The sequence below is a fragment of the Lissotriton helveticus genome, chromosome 10, assembly GCF_964261635.1.
Source record: "Lissotriton helveticus chromosome 10, aLisHel1.1, whole genome shotgun sequence".
NCBI lineage: Eukaryota > Metazoa > Chordata > Amphibia > Caudata > Salamandridae > Lissotriton > Lissotriton helveticus.
Window position 1 is genome coordinate 1,215,407,742 of NC_136071.1, and position 12,970 is coordinate 1,215,420,711.

General features: G+C 40.4%; 1 pseudogene; it reads right to left on the reverse strand.

Moving 5' to 3' along the window:
• LOC144784225 (vomeronasal type-2 receptor 26-like) overlaps positions 1 to 12,970 on the reverse strand; it is a 187,740-nt pseudogene that overhangs the window by 25,546 nt on the left and 149,224 nt on the right.

A 12,970-nucleotide genomic window follows, 5' to 3' on the forward strand; every position in this document is an offset into this window, starting at 1 on the left:
TAATGATAATCCTTCAAAAAAAGGACTCAATGGAAGGGCTTGTCATGGTTGAGGTTACTATACAAAGACCCATTGGCCAGGGTGAAACTAAATGGTGCCTTTTCCAGAGAATAGGGCAGGGGCACCAGACAGGGATGTCTACTCTCCCTCCTGCTGTTTGAGATGGCGATCAAACCCCTGTGATGTTGGTTGCGAACAAATTTGCTAATACACGGGTTAGGCAGGGACAATGTTTGGGAGGAGATCATGTCCCTATTTTCGGATAATATCCTGCTTTATATCTCTGACCCAGATCGATCGGTTCCAAGGGTTTTTGAAACCCTTGAGGTGTTTGACTTGTTTTCATGGCTCTTCATTAACTGTAATAAATCAATTGCATTTATGTTGTTTGGGAAGCTGATGGAAGCAGACTGGTGGAAATCCTTTGCTTGGAAGCCATTGGGGTTCAAGCACCTAGGTATATTCATAGCATGAGATTGCAGTTCATTCCTAGCAGAAAACGTGGAGAAACAATATAAAACAGCAGCTGACCATAGGAGGAAGCAACCCCACTGCCTCATGGGTAAAGGGGCACTTTACAAGACTATATATACCTTCCAGAGCTCCTGAATGTCCTACAGAACACTCTGTTCCCAATGTCCAAAGGCTTTTTTAGATCAGCAAATGTTGTCACAAGAGGTTGGTTCCCAAGAATTGGTTGTATGACATAGGCATGCATGGCTAAACCACGCGTGCCTCTACCATGAGGCGCCAACAATGTATGCATCGAAACAAAACATTCCTTCGCCATGCATGCCTTTACCACGCATGCCGTTACCACACCATTTTGTGGTAAAGACATGACTGGTACAGGGATGTGTGGTAAATATCACACTCTTACCCCCTGCCCTGAACCCTAAACACTACCCTGAACCCTAAACACTACCCTGAACCCCCTGAGCCCTAAACACTACCCGACCCCCCTAAGCCCTAAGCACTACCCAAACCCCCTGAGCCCTTAACCCTACCCTGCCAGAGCCCTAAACACTACCCTGACCCCAGGTCCTAAACACTACAAAGACACCCCCCTGAGCCCTAAACACTACATAAACCCCCAAGCCCTGAACACTACCCTGAACCTCCTGAGCCCTAAACACTACCCGCCCCCTTCTAAGCCCTAAGCACTACCCAAACCCCCAAGCCCTGAACACTACCTTCTCCCGAGAACTAAACACTGCCCTGACTCCCCCTGAGTGCTAAAACAACCCCAACCCCCCTGAAACTAAACACTACCCCAACCCAATGAGCCTTAGACACTACCAGCCCCCCCCCCAGCCCAAAAAAACTAACCGGACTGCCTGAGCCCTAAGAACTACCCCAACCCTTAAAAACTACCCCAGCCCCCAAAACCCAGCCTCAGCCCCACTTACCTCACCACGTCTTCTCCCGATCCTTCCTGCTCCTGGGCCCGCCCATCCCAGCTAGACCTCACACTGCTTTAATCACACATATGCATTCTTAAGGCATATGTGTGGTTAAGGCATGCATGGTTGAGCTTGTGGGGAAACGGCATGCATGGCTCAGCCTGCATTGTTAAGGCTGTTTCCCCCAAGCATAGCATAGGCATCCCTTACGAGGGAAGTGTTAGATGGGGCATAGCTCTCCCGTGGAGGGATTCTGCTCAGGTACGGAACTCTGCTGGGGGCCATAGAACATCGGTATGTCGGGAATGAGTCACAATACAGCCTCAGTGTCTAAGAGCTTGAGTCTGCTTAGATATAGTGTCTCACTTGCCCTCCTAAGCTTTCCAGAGGAACAAGCAAATAGGCATCCCAGAACCCAGCACTCTCGACCTTCTCAGGGATCACAGTAACAGGACACACCTTTTCACTCTCTCACTCACGCTTGTCCACAAAAGATAAACAAGAGATGCAAAGGAAGTTTAGAATATTTATTTAAACTATAGTGCTCTGAAATGCAGTACTCGTGCCACAATCAGAACATAAATGCAAAGTAAAAATACTGTTAGCATGGTCAATATCCCATTTACCATGAAAAGCCCTGTTGTGTTATATATAGACTGTCCGGTTTTAGGTTTAAACCTATAATAACTGATAAAACCCCACTGAAAGAGAAATAGCCCTCACCAGTGAAAACATATAAACACTGAAAAAACACTTGCACAACAACAAACTAAATGCCATTCAAAGAAAGGAAAAACGTAGTGAAAGAGTCTTTTTTTTCTTCCTGGAGGAGCCAATACAATGTCACTTTGTTATACAAGCTAGCAGTAAGAAAGTCTGGGCTAACATTATTCTGCTTGAGGTTTGTGTGGGATGCCACTAAAATACTGTTTCTTCTTCCTTTTGTTTTTTGTCAGTTCTGTGGTCTTTGGTCTAAAGATGCAGAATTTAGAAGCATGTTTTAGGTCTTGTTTAATTATTTTATAAACTGTAGAGAATCAGGAAATATGAAAATCATATTTGATTCTTTCCTTATAAGTAAAATGGCTGGTTTCATAAGAATCTTTCCTAATATTTGTCATCACTTTTACCCACAGAGAATGGGTAAAACCCCTTAATATATCAGCCCCCAGTTTCTAGTGAGTCAGTACTGATAGTAGGTGAATTGCCAACACCTCAGGCTTTAAACATTCATTGCAAGGTATAGTGACAAGTATATGTGAGAAGAGCACTGCAAAAAAAGGTTCTTTCCAAGTTTAACAAAGAATGGCGTGATTTTGTATTTGCAGTGATTCAGCTACGTATAGGAAAAAGTTGTGTGAAGACCTGTCAAAATTGATACCTGAGCTGAAGTGCTTCCCTGTAAGAGATCCTTTCCATTTGTTAGATGTTACGCTGAAAGCATCTTTACAATCTTCAGAGTTAACAAGGAATGCTATTGGCTTTTTAGGTCATTCTGGTGGACTGTTTTCTTCTGCACAGGAACTAAAGCGCAAATATGTATCATTTTGTGCTTTGGGTGGCATCAAAGAAAGAGTCATCCCAACTGTGTCCCTTAGCTGATGGTTCTCAGCCCAAGGGGCTATGAATGCAATATTATTTATGTGGCAACTGTTTACATAATTTTTGCTGAGTGATGATACCAAAGGCAAGAAATATGAGGATCTTTGGTCACATATTGAAGTGATGTGAAAAAAGTACCCTCTGCTGCATTCTTAGATTTTTCCAGAAAAACATAACCGCTGTAGTGGACATAATAAAATAAAACTAGATTTTGAAAACACCCTTGTCTGCCAAGTGTTCAGCATTATTGGTGTAAGTGTGAAAAAACTCTCCTTGAGAGTAGGCTGGGCGACACCTTTAGTGACTTTGGCACTGCAACATGTTCCATGTTAGAGAGCAAAGCAATGATGAAGAGCAATTCAGGAACTTTTATTTTACAATGTATGAGAAATGGCTTGCAATGATGCATATAAATGTCCCTTGACCACCAATGGCATTTCAAGTCAATGAAACCTCACTGTGGTACTCTGTTCTAGATCCCGTCCGTAAAGGGGAATTTCCTCACTAGTTTCAAAAGTGCTGCTTAATTTTTGACAAATGCAAAACAACAATTGATGGACAGAATGCAGAACAATGTCATACATTCACCCCAGTACAGAGATCTGGGCCTAAATCCATCGTTTTTTTTCACTCCACACCACCCCAGGTCAGACATGGCTATATGCAAATCAGCCTTGACCCTGTGCCTCATGGGAACAGGCCAGTCCGAACTGCCAAGCCATGTCTTTCCTGGACCGGAATCAAGCATCCAAGGACCGGTTTCTGGCTATCAGCCTTCATCAGCCTGGATAGCTTGACTCCAGTGGTGTGGAGAGCATGGGGCTCACGTCTGAGCATACCCATCCCACTCAGGGTGACAAATGCAAAAACAAAAACGATGGATTTAGGCCCAGATCTCTGTACTGGGGCATTTGTCACCCCGAGTGGGATGGGTATGCTCAGACGTGAGCCCCATGCTCTCCACACCACTGGAGTCAAGCTATCCAGGCTGATGACGGCTGATAGCCAGAAACCGGTCCTTGGATGCTTGATTCCAGTCCAGGAAAGACATGGCTTGGCAGTTCGGGCTGGACTGTTCCCATGAGGTACAGGGTCAAGGCTGATTTGCATATTGCCATGTCTGACCTGGGGTGGTGTGGAGTGCAAAAACACGATGGATTTAGGCCCAGATCTCTGTACTGGGGTGAATGTATGACATTGTTCTGCATTCTGTCCATCAATTGTTGTTTTTGCATTTGTCACCCCGAGTGGGACGGGTATGCTTAGATGTGAGTCCCATGCTCTTGACACCACTGGAGTCAAGGTATCCAGGCTGATGACGGCTGATAGCCAGAAACCGGTCCTTGGATGCTTGATTCCAGTCCAGGAAACACATGGCTTGGCAGTTCGGGCTCGACTGTTCCCATGAGGCACAGGGTCAAGGCTGATTTGCATATTGCCATGTCTGACTTGGGGTGGTGTGAAGTGCAAAAAAACGATGGATTTAGGCCCAGATCTCTGTACTGGGGTGAATGTATGACATTGTTCTGCATTCTGTCCATCAATTGTTGTTTTTGCTTAATTTTTGACCGCTTCAATAACTCTGAGGGCATAAGTGCCCAGCTCAGCGCAAATGCTGCAGAACCTGTCCTGAGAATCGCAATCTTCAAATGAACCAGTATTGGCATGGAAAGCTATGTCAGTGGCCGGAGTTAACAAATTGTGTACTGGCTGGTTTGGCGTTGCCCATCTCAAGTGACAATGTGGAGAGGGCCTTTACACAAATATAAGTTTATATTGGAAGGAAAGAGCTAGCATGCATGAACAAAGACTCTCTGAAGCAGTATTGTATGGGCTACTACAATAAGTTACATTTACAAAAATCTATTTGGACCTCGTATACACTATACAAACACTGTCTATATACCATGCATTATCAGTGCAGAAAGCAAGCAATAATAAAACCAAAATGTTCCATAAACACCGGAAAAACACTTTTTCTGTAGTTTTTAATAGCGCGAAAATGTGTAACCACTGATAACCACTGTTTTTTAAGGTATTGAAATCACTTGAAAACACTGAAAAAACCCCACCAGAATTAATTAAAAATAGAAACTGAAAACAGGAATGCCTAGTAATATAACAGAGTAACCTAAACCCCTACCATTCAACAGAAGATAAATGATTATAAATCAAAGATCTCTGGGACTAGTGGCAGACCCCGTACCTCAGCATACACACATGAACATTCTGGTTTATTGGCAGAATATCGATGAAAAGTGATGAAAAAATATAGAGTAGCAAAAAATCGCCTGCCTATACTTAAAAAAGGTAAGTGCAAAAACATTGAGAAAAATATATCATTTAAAATAATTTAGTTGTGTTATATATCGAACTTTAAATGTTTATTTAATTTAAAATATAAAAAAATCATATATTAAATACTAACATTAATGTATAAAAATTATATATCTTTAAATATATATTTTAACAAATAAATAAGCTTACTTTTAAAAATACATAAATTAATATTTTAAATAATAATACAATTAAAGAAAATGTAAATAATATAATATTATCAAAAATATATGTATACATATTTAAATATACCATAAACGTAAAATATTAAATAAGAAAACCAATTTAATGAAAAAAACAAGACTTTTGTTTTACAATTTAATTATAAATAATTTACAAATAAAAGTTTTAAACATTTTTAAATATTATCATCATGATACTTCAAACTCATAATTATATAAATTATAACAAAATAAAATACATTATTAAAAATAAAATCAAATAAACACAAATTTCCCACCGAAACAAAACAAAAATATAGAAATATTTTGTATCACACAAAAATAGGATGTTCTACACTAAATTAATAAATATAAAATGTATTAAAATATAACATTTGAAAATACTACATTTTACTATTCCCAATACAATTAACACAACAATAAATATTATAATTAACAAAATAAATTATATTCCCACTCCAGTCAGTGCAACAGTAGGGAAAGTGCTGGATTGGGAAGGGGTAAAATTCACTAGTACCATTCCAGTCAGTGCAACAGTAGGAAAAGTATTTGATTACAGAGGGGTAACATTTATTATTCCCACTCCAGTCAGTACAACAGTAGGGAAAGTGTTGCATTGCAAGGGGGAACATTTACTTTACAAACTCCAGTGAGTGCAACAGTAGGGACAGTGTTGGATTGCGGAGGGCTAACATTTCCTATTCCCACTCCAGTCATTGCAACGGTAGGGACAGTGTTGGATTGCGGAGTGGTAAAATATATTATCTCCACTCCAGTCAGTCTAACAGTAGGAAAAGTGTGAGATTATGGAGAGGTAAAATGTTCTACTCCCACTCCTGTCCTTGCACCATTGAAAACAAGTAAAATATCTTGAAAAAAATGAAAATGATAAAAAAGTAAATACATTTAAAAACATGTTGAATAATTAATACAAACCCAGCCCAATATTGTTTTATAAAGTTGCACAATAAATATAATCATTTATCAAATAAACAATTATCAATTATTTATTATTAATTAACAGTTCATTATTACATACAAAAAAAATTACTTCCCACTCTGTATGCCTAAAATATCACATCCTACACCTAAAACAATTAATTGCACAATTAACATAATTCATTATCAGTTAATTAATGATTCTTAATTAATCACCAATTATTAACAAATTAAAAAACAATTACTTCCCACCCTTTACCTCAATAGTCCCACAACCAGCCCCTAAAAAACAAAATAATGTACAATTAACATAATTATTTATCAATTAATGAAATAATATTAATTTACAAATAATTATTAATGTATTCAAAATAAATTACTTTGCTCCCTTAACCCCTATAAATGCCACACCTGCAAAAACATTTACATAAAAAACTAACAAACCAACCAACAAACTTAAATATCAATTAATATATAATATTAATAAAAAACATTAATGTTATTATAATTAAATTACTTCCCACTCTCTACCCTTATTCCCCTATAAAGCCACAACTTGCTACAGAACTAAAATTAAATTTCATAGCTAATAAAAATGTAACTAATATAGTAAGAAACATAAACAATAGATAAACAAAACTTTATGTCATATACATTTAAAATATACTATAAAACATAACAATCATTTATGGATACAATATTAATGACTTCTACATTTTAAAAATGTATATTACTTACCTTTAAATCCATATTCTTGACAACTTTATTCTTGCACTTAATATTTCCATTCCATGATATTTTTCACTCAATATGATGGTGAGTCGAAATTTGCTCCTCAATATTCTTTCTGATCACTTCTACATCTCAACTGATGCAATGCTCTTGCCTTAGAACTCTTGCTTCATGTATGTTTTTGAACTCCTGTGCTCATCTAAATGACTAGACATGCTTACTCACAAACAACAACAGCATTCTCATGTTATATCTAGATATTAGTGTCTGGCCTGATACAATAACAAGGGACATTGTTGTTTGCCCTTGTAAGTGGTGTTCAAACTAAATCCCAAGAAAAGAAGAGAACATACAAATGTCTGCCGGTTCTTTGTGAAAATAAATGTGGCACAAAAGCAAGCGTGTTAATATAGTAACATGTGCAAAAGAAAATTAGGCCCATTACGTGCACAGTTAGACAGACCTAAGGAAAACTACAATGGGCCAAGCAGAAACCACACAAAACTCCCTGACCCCCATATATACTACTGGGAGACCCAAATTCAGACAATCAATGACTGGGTTTATGTATCTCAAAAGGAGCTATTGGTGATGGCAGACAGGAGAGCAATAGAGCCAAAAAGGTATGCTGGTGTCTGTACGACAACAAGGGACTACCTCTGCTGCCTGTGCTTACAGATGTAGTGGGAGAGACATAAAAAACAAGCCACTAGTGTCCTGTGCGTAGATAATTTCATACCGGGCGTTTCAAGACCAATATGAACTCTCCAATTTGGCAATACCTCGGACACCAACAACTAAAGGCCTCCTTGTGGTGTCGGAAATGTACCGAATAGCATTCAGATTTTCTTAACTGTAGTCGGAACCCATGTTTCCGACAGACTTGGAAACAATTCCGACTTACCAATTACGATAGAAGGTACCCGTTTAGTCTAGCTCTTTCCCACTTGGTTCCGACCGGCATTCAGACTAACCGAGTCGGTTGGAGCCGAATTGGACAGGTCTATGGACTGCGTTTCTGACCAATGCATTACGATATCTTATTTGGGCAGCCTTTCCAACTCGGTTTGTCTAACACAGAACTGCCGTCGGAAACTGACTATGGAGGCCTGTAGATGGCCCCCCTTCACCCAAAGGCCTCCGATTGGGGCCCATGGGGGTACCCATGAGACCCTGCTTCACAACCATAAACAGTGTGGCAGGCATCATGGGGTGCCCGCCACAGAGTGCAAGGTTTTCTGCAACCACCCCTTTCTTCAATGGGAGCCTGTTTTGTTGGTCAGAACACAGGCTCCCATTGAAGACAATGGGAGTCCGACTGAACGGTGTTTCGAACCATCATAATCGATCAGTCGGATTCCCCGAAACTGAGTCAGTCAGCAATGATTCCGATAAGGGATTTGCCTGATTGCTTTCTTACTGACATTGTAATGAGGCCCTAAGTTACCTCCTTTGCCCGCATGTGCAGGCCCTGATGCAGGCCCCAGCTGAATCTTTCTTGGAGTACAGATTTTTAGGCTCCCACTTACCAGCTATGCAGTGAATCAACTATATTCCACCCTACTTCAAAATACCAACCACTTCCCCCACTGGATAGCCTCAGGGAGAAGTGTAAGGTGGTCCTGGGTAAAATGGAGGATGACAACTGAGGGGGCAACCTGCAGATGCGCACGAAAAGTAGCCATTAGGGATCGTTTCAGCTGATACAACTTAGGCTGTCCCACCAGGCTTATTTTATCCCTTTCAGACTGTTCTGAATGGTGAAGATTTGATCATACAGCTGTAAGAGAGACTGTGGACACAGAGGAACCATAGTCCACATCTTGTGGGACTGTCCATTCCTCTGGAAATACTGGGGGTGTATTTGAAGGTGACTCTCAGAGTCTTAGGGGCCCATTAGGATGGCGGGCGGATTGACCCCGCCAGGCTGGCGGTAGGCCCGCCATCCGCACCTAAATTCCCCCCACCATATTAGGATGGCCGGGGGGGGGGACCGTGGCGGACGGAAAGACCATCCACCGCTTATGGTAGCCAAGCAGGATGTCATTAGAATGTGGGGGGGGGTAGTGATTAGGGGTGAGCTGAACTCACAGAGTTTTTATGTAATGGTGCAGAGTTTGTGAGCAGTCAGAATTTGGCACGCTGTGCTGCTTATGCGGATTTTTAGCACTGGAAGCTTGTTCAACATTGTAAATTCAGTGTGAGTGGCACCATACGGTGCGCCAGAGGGTGCAGCTTCTTTCTGCAGCTCAAGTAGATTTTCTACTTGAATGGCACTTTTCTCAATGTGAACCTTTCACCACCCTCCGTGTTGACAAAATTGCACTAGGGGATGCAAATTCCTGCATGCTCTTGCCAACTTAAAGTTGAGAAGCCGCAGATGAGAAAAAACTCCATCACACTGCAGTTGACAGAGTTTTGTCTGAACTCCACAATCCAAGTTGAATGCACAGTGAGCAAAACTCTGCAAATTCTCCAGCGTAGCAGAATTTATCACCCACCGTAGTAGTGAGGTCCTAAAGCAGGGAAGTCGGGAGACCAACGTGGATTGGTGTATGGGCCATGAAAAAATAATTGAGTACAAACTATAGGGATGTCCTAAGAAATTCAAGAAAGTGTTGGGAGTCTTGAGATAAGTCATGGATGACATTCTCTGATGAGGAACTTGCTCAGGTACGCAGGGCGAGTCTGAGCTGCATCTAAATTGTGTTGATAATGCTGTGTACTGTTACTCTCTGGAGTGTCTGTTTCGCTTTAACATTGGACTCTTTATGACTAACTTAGCGCTATTAGGGAGTGATACTGCATCAAGTGATGTAATAAAGCCTCAAGTACATGCTGCATTTGTTGTGGTAGGCTGTCTGCTTTCCACCGAGATGAAGAAAAATAAAAAAAGATACTTTCAAAAGTACAAAATGCATAAACAACAGTAGCAAACGATCACCAGTCAAGCCTTGAAGTGAGTTCAACTCCACACAAAGCCACTCACAGTTTCTGCAAAACACTCCCATAGAAAATAATGGAGGCAGAAACACAATAAATCAACCTGTAGAAAAAGAAAAGCTTAAAATAATTAAATTTGGTTTACTTTTAAATTATGTGCATATGTGTGTATGTGTTTGTGTGTGTGTGCCTTAAAAAGTATACAGAATTAATAATTACATATTTAATTAGTTTAACAATTAACCATTTTTTATATATTCAAAATTTTAAAAAATCCTTTAATTAAACAAACTTTTTGTTTAAGTTTAATAAATAGTAACTGAAAATAAAATTGCTAGGTTGTTTCTTTTCTTTAATGCTATTTGAAAAAAAGTATCTATTACTATTACATTTGGAAATGGTGAATAACCAAATGTAGGAAATTCATTAATTTGAAAATCCACACATTTAAATTTACTCTTAAACTTTGTAGTAAATGTATTCATTTTGGCTTTTCACTATTTCAGGGTGTACATTTATTATGTAGGGCCTTATTTTGATGTCGGAGGAATTCCTTCCGCCCGACACTGACTCGGTCCTGGGACTGCAAAACACATAAGATGATGGACGGAATGTGGCACAATGGCAAAACATTCACCCCCAGTCACAGATCTGGGTTTAATCCATCGAGATTTTGCTCGCTGGGTTGTAATTCAAAGTCTCTGGCTTGATTCCCGTCGATGGGTGGGCCACCATCATGGTGATTTTTACCAAAAATTCTCTAATCTTCCCCAAACTTCTGGACATTTTTCAGAATGAACATACGGGGTACTGACGTGTAGAAACACTAATCCAAGGTTCCAGAAGCTCTGAGTTGCTCCATGGGATGTTGTTACTATGTGTCTTGCAATGAACATGGCCTAATCCTCAAAGGTCCAGCTGAAGGTTGTCAGCTGGTTTCTTCTTGCTGGAGATGATGCACGTGGAGCTCTTTTAACATGTTGGTTTCAGGGAGTCCACTCCTTCTCTTTTTAAGGCAGGGCAAAACCTTAAATCTGTAGATCCAAAAGAGTGCATGGCTAAGTTTCCTTAACACGTCCCTTCAAGCTCCTCTGCTAATTCAATTACTGGGGCTCCTGTCTGGCTTGGGGTGCAAGAAGTGAGTGTGAGCTTGTGCCCTGTCCTAAATGTCATTCTCACTTCTAAGACCAATTTAGCTACTCCACGCCCACCCTGCCTTTTGCTCTGCAGCTTGCAGATCTCCTCCTACCGGATGCCCTTTGTCACTGCTCAGGTTGCTTCACACCTCATCAGAGCAATGTGGACCAGCCTGTCAAAGGCTGGCCAATCAGGGGAGACTGCTGGAAGGCTGGCCAATCAGGAGAGACTGCTGGAAGGCTGGCCAAACAGGAGAGACGGCTGAAAAATTGTTCTATAGCTTAATGTGCTGTGAAAGTTATATTGAATCTAACCATGGCAAGTTGTGCATTTATTCTAATAATCATTTTAATATTTGAAGTACATTTTTAGCTGGCTTCTATCAATAGTTATCATTAATTAAAGTATTCCTATGTTAGCCCTTGGAGCCCATGTGCTAAAATGGGAAAATATGCAGTTACTCTTACACCTGGGCATAGAAAACATCTCTTATATAATGTTCCTATTTATAGTTGCAAGACACCCTACCCCTGGGGCATCTAGGGGTGACACAGACTACTGGCCCTGGGTCTGAATATCATGGCACAATCAGAGTGAGTTACCACTAGTGTCAATCAAACAATGGGGCTGATTGGGGTAAAAAGGATGACTTTCTCACAGGTAGGCATTACACTTTACAGTGCTGGACTTGGAGAAACGAAGGGGCACTAAGATATGATGCTGTTGCTCTCTCCTCCAGTGTTTGCATACTTTAGGCTGCCTTGCACCAATGCATACACACTTGCACCATGGTGCAAGGGAGTTCAGGTGATTTCAAACTTAGGTTTTATACTGGACGCGTGACCTTCCAGCACAAAATTCTATATTTGACAAAGTGCAACCCTTTATTATTTTGTATGTGAGTTGTAAAGTTTGAAAGGTTTGGAGATAATAAATCCTTCTTTAAACTTTATGTCTGTCTCATGGATGCATATTTTGTTTATGTCAATCCCTTCATACCAACGTTAGTAAATGGAAATCAAAATCTATGAGAGAGTGCAGGGGAAGGTCAATGTGCCACCCACGGTAAGCCCCAAAACAATACTTTGCACCAGGTTTGCATCACTTTTGTGCAGCAAACCAGGCACAAAGTCTTTGTAAACCTGGCCATAAATGTAACACATGATCGAGGATTCAAGCTAATAAAATTGCATTGCTCCCCAAAGGATGCCTTTTCAGCAATCATGGAATAACAAAAGATTGAGAAGAAAAACAATAATGATCTAATCCTCTGCCTTTTTATTTGCATGCAAGATGTTGAGGCCAGTTCATAGCTCAATGGGTTATATCTGAAGGATTGTCACTTTTGAACTCCAAGTACAGAAGGATCTATGTGATAAAAGCGATAACCCAGTAAGCTATCTACATAAAATACTAATCTGTGATCTGCATGTTACATGTTGTGCATTGCAGCAGGAACATTAACCCTCTATGTTTCTATATCATGAGTCAAAACTGTGATAGACAAATCTAAGATCACTCCCTCAAGTGCATTTACCACCACAGTTGTCTTTCTATTTTAAATAACCCCTGAAAATGCTACTCAAATAACTCTGCAGGATCCTCTTATCTCAGTTCAGCCTGCCATGCAGAAGGCACTTCCTTGACATTGGCACCTGGTGATACTGTACTAGTCGCCGCACCTCAAAGCGATCA